General features: G+C 42.2%; 1 long non-coding RNA gene across 2 annotated transcripts in view; it reads right to left on the bottom strand.

The window, feature by feature from the left end:
* LOC123608735 overlaps nucleotides 1-18707 on the bottom strand; it is a 147353-nt gene that overhangs the window by 8843 nt on the left and 119803 nt on the right. For both annotated transcript variants that reach the window (XR_006717402.1, XR_006717401.1), the window contains one exon: nucleotides 8258-10010. This is a non-coding gene — a long non-coding RNA (uncharacterized LOC123608735). The remainder of the gene's footprint in view (nucleotides 1-8257; nucleotides 10011-18707) is intronic.

The raw sequence follows: 18707 nt of genomic DNA, 5'->3' as shown, positions 1-18707 counted from the left end.
CACTCCAAAATAATCTATTTTAAAATTAAGTTAAAAGTATTTGTATTTGCTGTATTTGTTGTATAAAGATATTTCCAGGAAGGTTAAATCTATTATTCCAGACTGCAATTAGAGGTCATAAGTTTTTTTTTTTTTTTCTTAAGTAGGCTTTATACCCACTGTGGAGCCTAACACAGGCCTTGAACTCATGACCATATCAAGACCTGAGCTGAGATCAAGAGTCAGGTGCTTAACTGACTGAGTTACCCAGGCACCCCAGAGTTCATAAGTTTCTTAATCCTAGACATGTACATGGTCTAGAAGTAATATTAGTAGTTTATAATAACAATAACAATTACATTGATCAAGGTAACCATTTATTCACAAATACTATGCCAGATATTAAGAGTCAGGTATTATTTGTATGTTTACCTTCCAGAAAACCAACACCTGCAATGAGATGACAGTCATGATTGAACCTCAATAATAGTTTGACCAGTCAAACCACTCTCTGCTCACCCCCTATTACATACATAGGCAGTAATAGTAAGTGTGGGTTCACTGCTAGATGGGTTAAAAATAAAATAACTTCGGTCAAATGCAACCACATCAGAGATTTCACACTGAAAAAGTCACTTTTAGAAAAGGAATGTGCTGAAAGGTCAGATGGAAGTTTCCTCTTTCCCACACCCAAGAGCTCAAAGAGTGAATAAATATGTCCCTCTGCTATGGGGGCTAGGCACTTCACGAAGGTGGCTGTGGGCAGGAGTGATCACTCCTCTGATCTACAGAAACTGTGTTAAGAAGAAACGTGAAAGTAAGTGCAAGGATTTGGGGAGGTGGGAGTTAGGTGATTTTCCACCAGCTGAGGTCAAGTGCAGAGGACCTCATTTATTTTCTATATAAATCTCAAGTCAATTTTCTAAAATAGAAAAAAAAAAATAGGTGGGGAGAGGGGTTGCTTGAAATGTCCAGGCTTGCTGGATTTTTCTGTTCTCTTTGTTTGCATCATCTGTCCAAGTTAACCTCTCATCACCCAGAACAAGGGATGAGAAAAATTAGACATTTCTAACACAGCCACTAATTATCAGAAAGTCTGCATTTTTCTGAAGTTCATTCACTTTTCTTCAGTAACTTTGACTTTGTTAATAAAGGTTAGACCATAAAATTGTACTTTGAGGTAAATATTAAACTAGATCAACCCACCGGTGGGCCGCCATTTCTTTCCAGGAAATGAAATGAGTAATTAGAAAAATGTAGAAACATTTTCCACAGTCCTTGCTTCCTGCTCTACCTTTTTTTCTTTCTTGTTTAATTTCCTCATACAAAGTACTTTTTCTGATGCCAGTTCTTAATGAGGAGCCTTATCTCTTGCTCTGAAATAATTGACCAGGTGAAAGGTGTTCTCTGTTTTAATTCTGCTTCTTGAAAACGTTGCTTTTGTCTTTTTCCCTTTTTCTATTCTCTCTTTTAAAGGAGTTGACTGAACATCTCAAATTCGTTATGCTAATGTAGAGTAATAAAAATATGTGTTCAAATTGTTTCATTCTGCCATCTTGAATGTTTCCAAGTGACCATTTATCTATAATTTAATATTAAAAGCTTTAAATATAAGATTAACCTAAATGAGTTCTATGGGGAGAAAAGCATCAGCTTACTCAGAGGAGTCTATTGTATTTTTTATTCCAGCTGAACATTCATTGCCTTCCCCTCTCTTCCACCTCAATTTTTCCTCTACACAAGATGGATATTAACTGTTTGAGGAAACAGACTTAGGTATTTTATTTTGTAGCTTTACACTAACCCAACAATGCAATTTATAGCATTTACAAGGAGCCTTCCATGTTCTAATCAATTGTAGCTCTTCTGCTCTGAGTACCAGCACCAGACATTATATTTCCCATGAGCCTTTGATTAACACAACACCAATGCTCCAAACAGAAACTGAAAAAGCAGCAAAGACATAAAGCTTACTTTTTCCAGCACTGACATCATGCTGGTCTAGCAGTAAGGAACAGAAAGAAATTGCACAGAGAAGTTGCCTATCAACACATGGCTAGTTCTTTGAGACTGATCTGAGTTTTCCACTTGAGGGCTTTTAAGCACTCAGAATGGAATGCAATATCTCAAAGCATTCCAGGCAATGGACTGTGCTCTTAAAGAAGACTGGCCTGGAAGAGTTTCCTTTCAAATTAAAGCTGGAGTTGGAGTTCTGTGAGGGTCCATCTCTGTGCTCTGAAAGAACCTTGTCCAAGGTATGTCAAGAGACAAACTTGAAATGGCCAGCAAACATCAATAGTCACTCTTGCTGGGGGCTCCTGGGTGGCTCAGTCAAACGTCCGACTTTAGCCCAGGTCATGACCTCGCGGTTTCTGGGTTCAACAGCTGACAGCTCAGATCCTGAAGCCTGCTTCTGATTCTGTATCTCCCTCTCTTTCTGCCCCTGCCCCACTTGCGCTCAATCTCTCTCTCTCTCTCCCCAAAATAAACATTAAAAAAATTTTTTGAAAAGATTCACTTTTGTTGTTACACAATGAAAAATGTTAAAAACCTCAATGTCACACAATTTGGAGACTAGAAAAATCCTGACCGTAGAAACCAACACATTTACAAAATAATCTGGCCATTCAAAACAAGGTTTTCATGAATTCAGACTTAATCACTGTTTTTTCCGTAATTCAACTCAAAATTATTTTTTCATTTGATTCCTCTTTTCAAAGAAGAGTAGGGGACTTTAAAAATTTTCTCTTCAAGCTCTGCATTAAAACAAAGTCATATATTTTACTAAACTACATGTAATCAAGATTATATAAAAAGCTGAAGTGTTGTATCCAGGTTATTATCTGCTTTTGCTTGCTTACATGTTTCTGATCCAAGCCTTACTGCCTGTTACCAAGCACAGGTGGAGAATAGGTATGCTCTCCTTTGTGCTGTGAGTGTAGGGTCCTTGGACTTAAGGGTGACAGGATCAAGACCAGTGAAACATAAGACAGGAAGAAAAGGGAAACTGGGGAAGACAGATGCCCAATCTTAAAGCATATGGCCATACTCAGTGTACAGAACTTATTTTTAGGATAGGGCTTTGAAAGAATAATGAAACCAGTATCACTGCAAGTCAATAGCCACAATCCCTTTATCCATACTAAATCAGATCAATTATCTTCATGAACTCATCACCATTGATTGTTGGTTTTCTCTATTACATGCTCCCCCATCTCCCTCCAAGTCTTCCCACTTCTTCCTTTGCTTCATCTTTTTTTTTCCTATTCTAAGGCCAATACTTAAAACCACACTAACCCTGTACCATTGTTCTATTGCCCTAGTTTGTCCGCCTGCCTCTACACTTTTTTCTTAGGCAATGAATCCTACATCCCATCATTGAGCTATTTTCCTAAAACTCCATTTTTTTTATCATGTTAGTTCAATGGATAACAACAGCTTTGGCTTCCTATTATCCATAGGGGAGCTAACTCCCCTCCATCTGGCTCTGCCTTCATTCCTACAACAGAATTCCCACCACTCCCTCTGAGGTAACAGTCTCCACCGCCCCCCCCCACCACCCCCACCCCGGTTTTCCATAAAGACATCTTTCTCTTGTAAGCCTATCATGTTAAGGTTCTGAGTGATTACCTCTGATAGGTGAGAGGGGAAAAAGACAACAAGTCCCCACAGAGGTGTCAAACTGGTACCCAGAGCTAGGAAAAAGCAGCCACTCATTGAACTTAAGATCATCAGACCTCAGGGGGCCTGGGTGGCTCAGTCAGTTAAGCATCTAACTCTTGATTTTGGCTCAGGTCATGATCTCATGGTGGTGAGTTCAAGCCCCAAGTCATGCCCCAGACTGAGTGTGGAGCCTGCTTGGGATTCTCTCTCTCCCTCTCTCTCTCTCTGCCCCTCACCCACTCACTTACATTCTCTCTCTCTCTCTCTCTCACTCTCTCCTTGCTCTGCAAGGACTGAGAGTAGGAGATCCCTACCTCCCAGACTGGAAACAGTAATTCAGCAGGGTGTTCTGTTTGGATGGAGATTGAAAGCTGAGCCTTCTGTTGGCCAGGGCACAGAGTAGAGTTAGGGCACATCCTCCACTACCCATAGGCTCCAGGAAAGTCAAGTATGATGTTAGCTCAGCTGCCAAACCAGAATCATGGGGTCGGAAGCTAAGCGTCACCTTAGGCCATAACTGAATATACATCAGGTAAACTTCAGTCACACCTCAGGTGCCATGACCTCTGGGAAGCATTCTCTGACCTTATGACCCGTCCAAATGACCTCCACCGAGCTCCCTTAGCATCCCCCATTATCTAAATCTTCGCTCACATAAGACAGTTATCTGATTCCCTGCCTGTTTCCTCCATCAGAGAGCTCTGTGAGAGCTCATCACACAATGCCTGGTACGTGGAGCAGTTCAGTGAATGAAACCAAGCAGTTCTGAAAGCAGAAGCCAGGGGAGGAGTGGGTGGATTGGAAGCTTTTCTTACGTATCTTCCCTCTGCAGAGCCCAGCTCTGGATGGCACACAAAAGCGGCACTTGCTGAGTGAGTCAGTGACTGATAGGCTAATGCTGTTTTTCATATTCTAGTGTTCTTTTCATTTCTTTCTCACATTTCATGTGAAAGTCCAACCCTGTTACTACTAGAACTCTAAGAGCTTTATTTTCAAAATTAATCGTTGCAAATTTTCACATGTGCAGCCTTAGTGCAACTATCTTATTGTGCAAACATATTTTAACATCTTATATCATGGTGCATGTGAATTTGGAGTCTTTGCCAAGTTGTCTGCGACTTGATTTCCGGATGGGGCTATAGCAGCACCATACAGCTCCCCTAATTGGATGCACTGCTGGAGAGAGAGAGGGGCTTGCCTTTTTGTGTACACGGTTTCTCTCTGATGCACATGTACTCCAATTCAGAGCACGGCTTCGGCTGCTGGTTGGGGAAATCTGGCCCGCAGGTCTGACTTCAAAAACAGAAAAAAGAGACCTCCCAATTCTGGTTTCCACTTTGGCCTTAACTAGCTCCTATTGTGCTCCATATGGCAGGACATATGTTTCTCACCGCACAAATTTAAAACATCTGAAAATAATATTTTCCCGGTTGCGCAGCCATTAGGGATGAGGTAGCATTTTCTGAGCAAAAGCTTGAGTCAGTGGTGAACCTAAGAGGCGGCATCAAAAGGACAGTGGCCAGCACTCAGCGCGGCTTTCCTCAAATTCAAGAACAACATACAAGTCCACAGGATGGGAAGGGTAGGGGAGCATGGTCAGCCACCACCCCCAGTCCTCCCCACAGGCCCACGGACACATTTTCTGCCCTAACTATTAGCTTCAAAACAAAAGAGAGCAAACCACACATATTATAGAAAATAAAAATAAAATTAAAAAAAACACCCACCAATATTGCTATATATGTATTTTACTAGACTAATCTTTATGATCTTATCTTTGTATTTCATAAAGGATTTTTTTGGCCCTGGAGAGCCTCATGTACATTCTGGAGGAAAAGGCAGAATACCCTTCCTATAAACTACCCTGGATTGGGCTTTTAAAAACCAGACAACAGGCCCAAAATGGAGTTGCTTATGCTCAGCTCCATGTCACCAAACTGAGATTTAACTCAATTACAGTCTCATCTCTGCCAGAACCGGAATCTTAACCAGTCAATCAGGAATTGCCCCATCAGCACCAGTTAGGTAATCTGCATGATACATCCCTGCCATCCCCTCAAAGAAAGTAACCTTGCAATAACCAGTCTGCCTTTTTGCCAGTATAACCTCCTTGTTTCTGCCCCCTTCTGCCTATAAAAGTCTTTCATTGTGTGCAGCTCCTCAGAGTTCCTTTCTCTCCACTAGGTTGGATACTGCCCTGTTCAAATTGGTTTTTGTTCAAATAAACTCTTAAAATTTTTTAATATGCCTCAGTTTATCTTTTATTTTAAATTTTTTTTAACGTTTATTTATTTTTGAGACAGAGAGAGAGACAGAGCATGAACGGGGGAGGGTCAGAGAGAGGGAGACACAGAATCCAAAACAGGCTCCAGGCTCTGAGCTGTCAGCACAGAGCCTGACGCGGAGCTCGAACTCATGGACCGCGAAATCATGACCTGAGCTGAAGGCTGTCACTTAACCGACTGAGCCTCCCAGGTGCCCCCTCAGTTTATCTTTTAACAGGCTGCCCCAGGCCTGGCTGCAGCCAGGGGAAACAGCTCAGATGAGAAGGCATTATGGTTTTGTGATGATGTGGTTGTGTAATTCCTTGCGATTCGGGACGTGGAGTTGGTTGGCAAGGAGACCGAAGGCCTCAGGTGGGAGACATTTGAAGACGTGGGGTTATGAAGGGGTAAAATGCAGAGAGAACACTGCTAAATCCCAAGATTGCCCAATTAATAATGGACGCTGAGCCGGCAGCGGCATAAAGCAACCTGTAACAAGCCTGGGGTGAATTCTGTCGGAATTCCCAATCTAGGGAGCTCTGCAGAGTCAGCACACAGCCACCCTTGAAAGCCAGTTTCAAGTAAGCCAAGAGAGCTGCCCAGGATCCAAATTGGAAGACAGAAAGAGAATGAGAGAGAGGAGGGAGGAGGGAATGAAGGAAAGGAGGAAGGGAAGAAAGGAAGATGGAAGGAAAGGAGGAAGGGAGAAAGAGAGGGAGGGGGAAGATTTGGGGAAGGCCTAAAAGGAAGGTCAAATGCCAAACCAACTGCAGGTACAGAGCAAGGGCACTGTGTCCTCCCTCACCTAAAGTACCACCTGACATTTCAGATCCCTCTCTTCTACTTTAGTTTTCTGAAAATGCCGTATATTTCTCTTACTTCCCTGGTTTTCTTCCTCCTTGACTGGAACATTAACTCCGTGAAGGTAGGGAATAGTATTTATTTTGTTCACTGTGCTATATCATCTAAAGTGTCAGAAAAATTGCTCTTATTCCAGGCTGACTCTCCTGCCTTGAGCTGATGATGAAGGTACAGTCAGGTGTAGGAGAGGTGGCAAAAGAGGGGAACAGGAGACTTCTGGAAGCCTGGACTTGTGAGGAGGCTCCTCCCCCACAAAGGAGGCCATGGCACCTGGCTCCCACAGCAGCCCTGGCCCTCTGGGCTCTCGGCCAAGCTCAGACTAAACACTGCTCCACATGCGGCCATTCAGTTCTCACAGCAACCCTATGAGGCAAGCACTATTTTCAACTTTATCTTTTATGTAAGATAACTGAGGAACAGAGAGCTAAAGAATTAGGTTGAGCCACATGAAATTGTCATTTTAGTACATAAAAATTACCAATTATCAGCATTATCATACGGTTTAACCTAACTGTGTGCCCAAGATAATAAATTTCTTAAGCAGCAGAAATGCAGATTGCAAGTGCACGGCTGTCTGACTCTGGAGCCCAAGTTCAAGGGCAAAGCCATTGCAGGTGGAAGGACACCATGGGGGAAGCCGGGAAGCCGTGTCATTAGATCTCATTAGAATATTCATACAATGAGGCCTAGGAGAGAGGAGAGGATTGGAAATCGCCTGTGAGAGCTATAGCCATATGGTCTTCCCAAAATACCTCCATTTTAAAATGAAAGCTCCTTATTCAGCCTTAAAAAGAAATGAAATTCTGACACATGCTACAACAGGGATGAACCTTGAAGACATTATGCTAAGGAAAACAAGCTAGACATAAAAGGACAAACAGTGTATGATTCCACTTATATGAGGTACCCAGAGCAGTCGACTTCATACAGACAGAAAGTAGAACAGTGGTTGCCAGGGGCTGGGGGGAGACAATGGAAGACGGGGAGTTAGTGTTTAATGGGGACGGAGTTTCAGTTCGGGAAGATAAAAATGTTCTGAAGATGGATGGTGGTGATGGTGGCCCAACAATGTGAATGTAGTTAATGCCACTGAATTGTTCACTTAAAAATGGTTCCAGTGGGGGCGCCTGGCCGGCTCAGTCGGTGGAGCTTACAACTCTTGATCTTGGGGTTGTGGGTTCGAGCCCCACGTTGGGTGTAAAAATTACTTAAAAATAAAATCTTAAAAAAATAGTTAAAATGTACTTTTTATGTTGTGTGTGTTTCACCACAGTGGGGGAAAGAGAAGGCAAAGACTCTTGCTTCAGTTTGGACCTGCCCAATTATAAGCATCGTTGGATACTCGGATGCTGAAAGACAAAGCCTATTTTTTCCAGTCTGTGCCTTTACAATGGAAAGCGTACACGTGTACATAAATCTATCTGCACGTACTATATGCAAATACTACTACTACTACTAATAAAAACAGCTAGCATTTAGTGAGCACTCACCTCTTGACAGACTCTGATTAGATGTTGTATGGGTATTAATGCATTTGAAATCCACCAGAGCCCCACAAGGCAGGTGTTTGATGATCTCCGTTTTGTTTCCAATGCTCTCTGCTATGGCACATATACAGGTGAGAGAGCAGTCACCTTTTTTCCAACTATGTGGGGATTTCCTAGAGAGCTCCAAGAACAAAAGACTATAGTGAAAACTGATTCGAAGCAGAGGCTTGGAACAACCCTGATTCAGGTCCTCAATAAATTTTTGTCAAGTAAAGAACCACATGACTCCAGAAGAATTCCCCACACACAAGAGGTTTTCTGGTTATATACCTTAATGTTTGTGTCACCAGAGTTTTAAATATGGGGAACTGAAAGGAAAAAAAAACGTATCATGATGAAAATTTCTGCCAAAATGCGTTCTGATATTTTTTACAAAGTGGGAACGTGACTAACTACAGCCTACAAAAGCTGGCTATATTTAGAAATGGACTTTTTTGTTTGTTTGTTTCACCAAAGTGCAGCATCATAAAAAAGGTCGCAGGCTTTCAGATGAAGGAAATTTCATGCGATGGTTTTGTGTCATCTGGCTGTTGTTTCTGTGGGTGACATGACCGCCCCCTGGCTACCCTCAGCCCAAGCTCGTTAGAAGCAGGACTCACTATAGTTTGACCACAGGGTATTTTTAGTTCCTTCTGACAGGATTGGAACTGGGTATAGGATAGTCAGCTCACAGTTCTCTCTAATTGTCGCACCTACTGCACAGAAACGGGGGAGAAAAATGATTGAAGCTCCAGTCACAATCCTCCTGGAAAAGGTGGGATGTCTGTCAGCTCTTCAAGAGTGAAGCAGCCTATCTTGCACTTTCAAAGCCCGTTGTTTTGCAAGAAGTCTTAGGTGAAAACAATGAGACAAAAGCATGCTTTGTGAAAGACAATGACATCCATTCAAATGCCTCTCATTATACTCTCCTATTTTGCAGAGCCTTGTATCCAGAATTATCCTGTTCTATTAACTAGTCTGGTATAGTCTCAAAGAAAAAAAAGCGTTTTTTTTTTTTTCTCTTAAATGCAGAGTTGGGGGTGGCGAAAAATTAAAGCAAAAAGGCATCTCCTTCAATTCATTCAGTCGCAGTCGCTAGTTGGAAAGATTGTTTCTCGTCACAGTCTCCTCCAGCTCTTTATGGGAGGAGCTCCAATCTTCCCAGAAACACAGATTCCCAAGTGCACGCTTCAGGCTACAATTACATCCCTACAAATGAAGTAGCCCCACAATAGGACACAAAGGGAAATGTTCTTCTCCGTCTTTTCTTTTCCTTTTTTGTACCTGTTGCACAAGGTTACATGATTTGTTGCAAAAATCCTGGAACCTGGGGAGGAAAACAGCTCCTTGGGTCTCTGTTCCACTCTGTTTCTGTCTCCTTCAATATGTTCCTCAGCGATTAATTCCATCAGATCTTAAATATGGTGAAGGAAGTCATGCATACCACTTCCCAAGGAGCTGAGCCCACAATTTATGAGATTTTGTTGGTCAGGACATTTAGACTCTTCATCTGTGGTTCAAGCTTATTGCAGTTCAAGTTCACAGGGCTCAGGGTGTGAGGGAAATGGATGGCAAGAAGGTGATCTCAGGGCAAAGCTGACACAAGAGGAGAGAATGATGGAGGAACTGGCCAATCTCTGAGTAGGGGTCCTGGGCTGGGGAGAGGAGAGTGATGTTCCAAGGCTTCCTGGGTCAGGGGGCAACCTTTGGGATGCACCTGCAAGTAAAGATCCCATCGGACTGAGGAGCTCTGCATGGAAGGCCCTTTCAAACTGCATTGGCAGGAGCACCTGGCTGGCTCACTTGGTAGAACACGTAACTCTTCTTTTTTTTTAAAGTTTATGTATTTATTTTGAGAGGGACAGAGAGCAAGCAGGCAGAGAGACAGAGAGAGACAGAGGATCTGAAGCAGGCTCTGTCCTGACAGCAGAGAGCTGGATGTGGGGCTCGAACTCATGAACCGCATGATTATGACCTGAGCTGAAGTCAGATGCTTAACCAACTGAGTCACCCAGGCACCCGAGCATGCAACTCTTGATTTGGCATTGTGAGTTCAAGCCCACATTGGGCATAGAGATTACTTCTTAAAAAATTGCATTGGCAGGACCAAACAGCATAGCCAATCAACCACAAGAAAACAGGATAATCTGCTACTGTGCACCATGAGAAAAGGTCCAAGTCGATGAGGATACCCTGGTCCTGTCCATCATGGGCAATAATTTCCTCTTGTAGTTGCACCTTTTCACTTAAACAGTAAAAGGCTTATATTTATCAATGTAATCACTGTGCCCCTGGTTCCACCAGTCTACAAAAACAAAAGAGGTCATATTTACAATTAGACCTAAATAACAAGGGCTTCAATCTCCCATTGTTTCCAGTCTTTTCCAGAGTAGCTGTCTGTATTTCAGAACTTCTCCAGAGCTCCTTACGTGTATCTATGAACTAGTCTTCATTATCACCCCCTTGTAGCCATAGTAATGCAGACAAAGCCTCCATGCCTGCTGCCACAATCATTGGCCCACTCTGGCAGCCTGCCAGCATTCCGTGGACATAAAGCCAGAAGCCCACCCTTGCTGAGCTCCAGGCTGAAAATCCTAGCAGCCCAATTATAAGGCTTGACCAAGCCACCTGTCTGTTGACCCTCATGCCTGGATGTCACCACCAACACAAACACAGAACCATCCACCTTCACCTACCCTGGCGTGGACCCTTTGACAAATAGCCCAGTGTGGTTCTTGGTGGCAAGAGGTTAGATGCTCCTTCCTGTTATTCTCTCCAAAGATGACCTGCAGCAGGTTGCCTGGGCCCCAGGTATTACAGCATTTTGACTAATATCACAGCTCTTTCATTTGTCATGTGTGCAGCTATTTTCTTCAAAGCTCTCCCATGGTGACAGGTGGCTCCCTCAGCAGAGTTGCTAGAATCTTTCCCCAGGTCAGCACTTTCCAGTGAAGATGTAGAACCTGAACCTGAGTCCCACTCGCCTCTTCCCTATGGTGAGCTTCTTACCAAAGGCCCTATTGTTTTCTTCCTCAAACTTTGATCTGGGACACTTCAGACTACCAGTCATGGTTTTATGTCTTCATTTCTCCTTTGTGGAGCCAAGGAGTAGGCTCCTTACTCCCCATGTAATTACAGAAGGACAGGGCTATATAAAGCCTCAAATACAAATAGCTATGTTGAGGGAGAGATAATGCTTTTAGCATCTGAACCCCAGACACTAAGTTAGGCCATATTATCCTGGAATGAAAACAGACTGAATCAGATGCTCTTTGTGTCCACTCAGACTATGGTTATCAAATGTCTACATCATTCATTCATCCACTTATTTATCCAACATTTATGGAACACCTTCTATGTGCCTGGCACTGCACTAGGCTTTAGAAACACAAAGATGAATAAAACAAGGTACAGGCTATGGGAAAAGGCTGATACATAAGTTACTGACAATATAATGTTGTGGTATTGTATGTAATAGGGCTATTCCATTCTACGAACAGCAGAAAAGCAGAAGATTCCTTCTGTCTAGCGAAATCACAGCTCCTCAAAGTAGAAGATATTTAGGCTGGGTGTTGAAGGATGAATAGGAGTACATTAGGAAGGGAAGGGTAAGGAATTCCAGAGGGAGTTGTTAATAAACATTGGCCCAGAGGCATGGAGTTTCATTGCTTACTTGAGGAAGCATTGGAATTAGGTGTGGTTGGGGCATGTGGGCAAAAGAAAGACTGGAATAGCAGGAAATGAAGCTGGTCCAGATACATTGGAGCCACTTATGAAGAGCTTAGTATGCCCTTTTAAGAACCTGTAATTTTGCTCAGTCCAGAAATATTCCTTAAGCACCTACTAGATATTTAAGCACTGAGAGTGGAAAGATGACCCCTATTCTTTAGGAGGTTAAATCACTTGGGGAGACAAACTTACAGAGACCACTATGATATGATGTGATGACAGAGACAAACACAGGGTGCTCTGGGGCGCACAGACTGGAAGGAGAATTGGCGGGGCATGTCTGAGACAGGCTTCCTGGAAGCATTACTGTTGAACTGATCTTGTTTAAAGAAATAATCTCTATGCCCAACGTGAGGCTCAAACTCCCCACCCTGAGATCAAGAGTCCCATGCTCCACCGACTGAGTCAGCCAGGTGCCCCCACTGCTGAATTAATTTTGACGAATGAGTGAGTATAAGCTAGCAAAGAAAAGGGAGAAAACGCTTTCCAGGCAGATGGAGCAAACACAGTGAGCAAAGGCAAAGGGACACCAAATAGCATCATTTATTGTTTTTATTTATTTCAGAGGAAGCGATGATAGGAAGCAGCACAGTACAATTGGAATATGAAGCGAGAGACTAGGACTAGGAGGAAGTAAGGATGGGGACATAGAGACGAGCTAGGAGACTAAGGGCCTGATAGGCCAGTTAAGGCCTATAAACTTTGTCTTGTAGGTAATAGGGAGCTATGGAAAAGTGTAGTGCAGGAGAGTGATAAAGACCAATTTTGTATTTTAGGTCACTCCAGTGCCAGTGTGGGTCAGGACAAATCTGGAGCCAAGGAGATGAGGCTATTGAAATATCCAGGCAAGAGGGGCGCCTGGGTGGCTTGGTCGGTTAAGCGTCCGACTTCGGCTCAGGTCATGATCTCGCTGTCCGTGAGTTCAAGCCCCGCGTCAGGCTCTGGGCTGATGGCTCAGAGCCTGGAGCCTGTTTCAGATTCTGTGTCTCCCTCTCTCTCTGCCCCTCCCCCGTTCATGCTCTGTCTCTCTCTGTCTCAAAAATAAATAAATGTTAAAAAAAAATTTTAAATAAAATTAAATTAAAAAAAAGAAATATCCAGGCAAGAGATGCTGACTCTCTAAAGGACAAAGGGAGATGACTTGATTGTTTGCATACATGTCTTCCATTCAGCAAAGTGACACTATTATGCTGAGGGTGACATTTTAGGTTCATATCTGTTGTTAGATACTATCGCCTGGACAGAAAGAAAATTAGGGCTTTAAGAGTCAGTCTAGAACCATATTCATCACAGCATTATTCACAATAGCCAAAGATAAGAATGACCTAAGTGTCCATCAACAGATGAATGGATAAACATAAAGTGGTTTTTACACACAATGGAATATTATTCAGCCTTAACAAGGAAGGAAATTCAGACACATGCTACAACAGGGATGAACCTTGAAGACATTATGTGAATTGAATAAACCAGACATAAAAGGACAAGCACTGTATGGGTCCACTTATTTGAGGTACATAGAGTAGTCAACTTCATAAAGACAGAAAGTAAAATGGTGGTTGCCAGGGGCTGGGGGAGAGGGGAGAATGGGAAGGTAAGTTTCTAACGGGGACAGAGTTTCAGATGGGGAAGATGGCAATTTTCTGGAGATGGATGGTGGTAATGGCTGCACAACACATGTGAGCTTTCGTAATGCCACTGCACCTTATACTTAAAATGGTTAAAATAGTAAATTCTATGTTATGTATATTTTACCACAATTTCAAAAAAGAACACTGAAAGAAGATAAGGCTGTGTAATATTTATGGTAGGGATTGATGTTTTCCAAATAACGAATTAAGAAGTAGATCTGTAGGAACTAGATTCATAGAAATGAAGAAATGTAAGCAATAGAATCATATATAATTGAGTAGTCCAATCCATGGCAAAACCTTTTTGAAACCAAGAGTGATCTCTGTAATATACCTTGAATTGTGAGATTTACTGACTGTAAAATGTAAATCTTGCACCAATTCTTAAAAAAAAAAAAAAAAAAAGTGTAGACCAGCCAGCCACCTGTTGTGGTAAATAAAGTTTTATTGGCACCCCTCCACACCCACTTGTGTTATGTTTTTTAGCCTGTGGCTTCTTCTACTCCACCACAGCAGAACTGAGACACAGAGACTGTCTAACCTGCAAAAACAAAAACATTTACTATCTGGCCCTCTATAGAAAAAGTTCGCTGAGCCCTGTTCTACACTTTTGAATATGGAGTGTATTTTGCTAACAGCATGTATCGCTGTTCAATTTGTGGTTATTGGTGAGAATGTTCTTGTTCTTAGGACAGCAATGCTAAGATTTATGGGGAAATGTTCAACAGTGGGTGATAGATAAACAGATTGACAGACTGATCGAATATGGCAAAAAGGTAACACTTAGTGAATCTTGCTGAAGGGTAGAAAGGTGTTCACTGTATTATTCTTGCAATTCTTCTAAAGTTTGATGTTTGTCAGAATGAAAACAAAAGGAAAAAAAACCAAATGTACCCTGAGGGCTCAATTCCTTCCAGTCTTCTGCAGCTTCTTGCACACTGGTGATTTTCTGACTTTATATGATTGCAGATTAGAATAAAGTATCCAAATCAAGGATAAGACCATGCCCTCCCTGGCCTGCAAAGGGAGTGTGCCAACCAGTTACAACCCATTAGTGCCTAGATTCTCTTTGGTGTTAATTTTTTTCCCTTTGGATAATTGTATTTTGGACTCTCCACATGCTGTGCAAGCAATGCCAGCAAATCCTCTTGTGGATGAAGCTGTAAAAATAGCAAATAAGCAGCCAATTTCTCTACTCGTATGTCTATAGTCACACAGAAATGGAATAATTCGTCCTGTGTTCTACTTGCCACTTTGAGTCTCTACTTACCCAGTGTTGGACCTGATTTCTCCATTTTTTTGTTTCAAGATCTAAGAGTTGGGCCGTAGCTCACAAGTTAATTAGGGATATACAACATGTACCTTGAAAGAGATACGTGAGAACAGTTACCCAGGAAGATACAATTTCATATCCTGACTCAACAATTCCACACCTTGAAATATGTCCTAAAGAAATCTTCAACACACATTTTAAACTGATATGCACAAGGATACATTTCTTTGCAGTTGGTGGTGGTGGGGAACAGAAGGTAATCTGAAAATCAATGGGGGAGTGAATGTGTAAAATGTGATAAATGCCCACCATGGAGTGCTCTGCATCCTTAAGAAGCACCGTAGATACATGCATAGCAAAAAAACCGTACTTCGTAAAACAAATGTGAGAAAGAGTGTGATGGATAGTAACACAATCACATATATGGAAATTAGAAGTACACGCACACAAGACACTAGCACACATTTTATGACAACACTTAAAGCTACACATTAAATACTTTAGAATGGTTGCTGGTGGAAAAGGTGGAAAAGGGGACTGGGATGGAAGGGAATATATGATTAAATCAAACATTTATATATTCTTAAAAAGAGAGAAGGACCTTGCAGCACTGATGTTGATGTTTAAGAAAAACAAAAAATAACTTAGAAGAAGAACAAAGTAGCAATACTCAATATATATGTAATGAGTGCATGAAGCCGAGAAGTAGTCAGAGGGGATGGTTTATCAGGAAGTTCCTGGAAAAGGTGACTTTTAGGTATAGTACTTCATCCCTACCCAATACCACCTTCTGGTAAGATTTCTATTAATCCCACGAAATAGCCAGCACCATCATATAAACTAATACTTAATGATAACACTAACTATATTTTGTTTTGTTTTGTTTTTTATAACTAGTTTTCACACCCAGCATGGAGCCCAAGGTGGAGCTTGAACACCCGACCTTAAGATCAATACCTGAGCTGAGATCAAGAGTTGGACTCTTAACTGACTGAGCCACCCAAGAGCCCCTACTTATATATTTTAAACATTCAAAATACAGTGCCAAATCCAACCCTAAATAATTTAGATGAATTATTTAATTTAACCTCTACAGAACTCTTACAAGAGAAGAATTATTTCACAGATGGAGAAACTGAGACTTAGAGAGATTAATTAATTTGTCCAAGGTTACATAGCTAGGATGTGGCAAAACAAGATTGTTACCCTTCCCTTACCCCTTCCTGTTTGACTCCAATGGCTGTGCTCTTAGCATCTTTTCTGGTGATGACACATGGCAGACACTCAAAAAATGCCATGACACATGGCAAACACACACCAAAAATGCTTGCTTAATGACAAGCCACAGAAGTCTTTTAGAGTTTCATTCCAAATTTGGGGCCACGCAAGTAGCAGCCAAACAAAATTCCTGTTAATTGACATGCTTGTGACAGCAGGTAATCGTCCCAGCTCTGGATCTGTTTTGGTTCACTCATTCATTCAACAAATTAAAAAAAAAAAATTTTTTTTAATGTTTATTTTTGAAGGAGAGAGAGACAGAGTGTGAGTTGTGGGGGGGGAGGGCAGAGAGAGAGGGAGACACAGAATCTGAAACAGGCTCCAGGCTCTGAGCACAGAGCCCGACGTGGGGCTCAAACTCATGGACCGCGAGATCACGACCTGAGCTGAAGTCAGATGCTCAACCAACTGAGCCACCCAGGCGCCCCTCAACAATTTCTAATTTGACTGAGAATCCACAGTGTGCCAGGCACCATCCTAAGTGCTGAGCACTCCAGTACATTGTACTGCAGAGACATTGAAAATTGGCATGAAAATGAACAAGAAAAGTTTCTGAAAACTGCTCAGAAATGAACAATTACTGATAAAGTCCTATGAGGAGAATAAAGCAGGGTAATGTGTTGGAACATGTCCGAGGGCTGCGAAATTGGCTGGTCAGGGAAAAACTCTCTGAGGAGGTAATGTTCAAGCTGAGATTTGAATGACAATAATCAACAAGGCAATGAGGAAAAAAGTATATGAGTTAAGCTATGACATGATGCCAAGTCCTAAGGCAGGAAGCAGCTTGGCATGTTCAAGGAACAGAGAGAATGGTCTTGTGGTGAAGGGTGGAAAGGAGGAGAGTGGCAAAGATAAGAATGGAGAAAAAGGCAGAGTGTAGTCGTTCTGGACTTTGTAGGCTAGAGTAAGGAGCTGTGATTTCATTCCAATTGTGATGAGAAGCTATTGAAGAGTGCTGGCAAGGGAGTGTTATGATCTGACTTTAATTTTCATAGGACCACTTGGTTCTGGGTGGAGAACAGATTGTCAGGGCAAGAGTGGGAACAGAATAGCAGTTTGAGGGCTTGTTAAGAAGCCCAAGCAGGCTTCTGTTCCGGCTATGAAAGAGTAGCTGGTATTACACTTCTCTTCCAACCAGAAAGAGCTATAAACCCCAAGCAAATATATAGAACAACTCTTTACAGGCATTGGACAGCACCAATGAAGAGACACACACAAGGCGCACCTGACATTCACCATGGTTTTCTCCCTAAGGGCATTTTCCAAACTGGCACGCAGAAATGGAACCCAAGTAGCAAACGGTGGTGGTCTCATTGAAAAAAGAAAACAAAGATGGAAATTTGAGGCTGCTAAACTGGCCAGCATTTGAAAGGTAGGGTACTGGAAAGGATAGGGCTCCCACACAAAAAAAGAGCCTTCAAAATTTGGGTAACGATCTTCCATGTTCTTAGTTACCTCTTGTGGTAGTTAATTTTATGTGTCAACTTGGCTGAACCACGGTACCCAGATATTTGGTCAAATACCAGTGTAGATGTAGTTTTGAAGATTTGGGGTGGGGGAGGATGAGATACACTGGGATTCAGACTTTAAGCAGATTACTCTCCATAATGTGGGTGGGCATCAACCAATCAGTTGAAGGGCTTAAAAGGAAACAGACTGAGATCCCCTAAGGAAGAGGGAGTTCTACCTTTAGACTACCTTCAGACTCGAATTTCAAAATCAACTCCTCCTCCAGACAGCTGGCCTGCTCTATAGAGTTTGGACTTGCCAGCCCCCAAAATTGCATGAGCGAATTCTTTAAAATCTCTCCCTGGGGGTGCCTGAGTGGCTCAGTCAGTTAAGCATCTGACTCTTGGTTTCAGCTCAGGTCATGATTTTACAGTTCATGGGTTCAGGCACCATGTCTGTTGGGCTCTGTGATGGCAGTGTGGAGTCTGCTTGGGATTCTCTCTCTCCCTCTCTCTGCCCCTCCCCTTCTCATGCTCTCTATCTCTGTCTCCCTCTCTCTCAAAGATAAATAAATAAGCTTAAAAAATAAAATAAAAATGTAAAATCTCTCCTTCTCCCTTTCTGTCTCCCTCTCTCTCTCCCTCTCTCACCCCCTCTTTGCCCCCCCCCCCGGACACACACACACACACACACACACACACACACACACACACCCTGTTGGTTCTGTTTCTCTGGAGAACACGGACTAATACAGCTCTCAAGCTGTCCACGCACAGGGTGACAGGTATGTAGTAAGTCTAGAGAGCAACTAGTTCATTTGGAACAGAGAGATAAAAGGAAGTATTAAAGATTTTTCAGATAAAGAATGGAAATAAAAGATTATTCAGATGGTTTAACCATATGGAAACTGTAGGAAGTATAAGGAAACTAAACTATAAAGTACAAAGAAAATGAAGCAAATGAAAAATTGAGGAATTATTAACTCTAAATAAAAGAATGCAACTTTCTGAATAACAGTTGCATAGTCACAAAATGGAAACACTAAATATGGATT

Source organism: Leopardus geoffroyi, chromosome B2 (genome assembly GCF_018350155.1).
Source record: "Leopardus geoffroyi isolate Oge1 chromosome B2, O.geoffroyi_Oge1_pat1.0, whole genome shotgun sequence".
Lineage (NCBI taxonomy): Eukaryota > Metazoa > Chordata > Mammalia > Carnivora > Felidae > Leopardus > Leopardus geoffroyi.
This window is presented reverse-complemented; position numbering and strand designations above follow the sequence as displayed.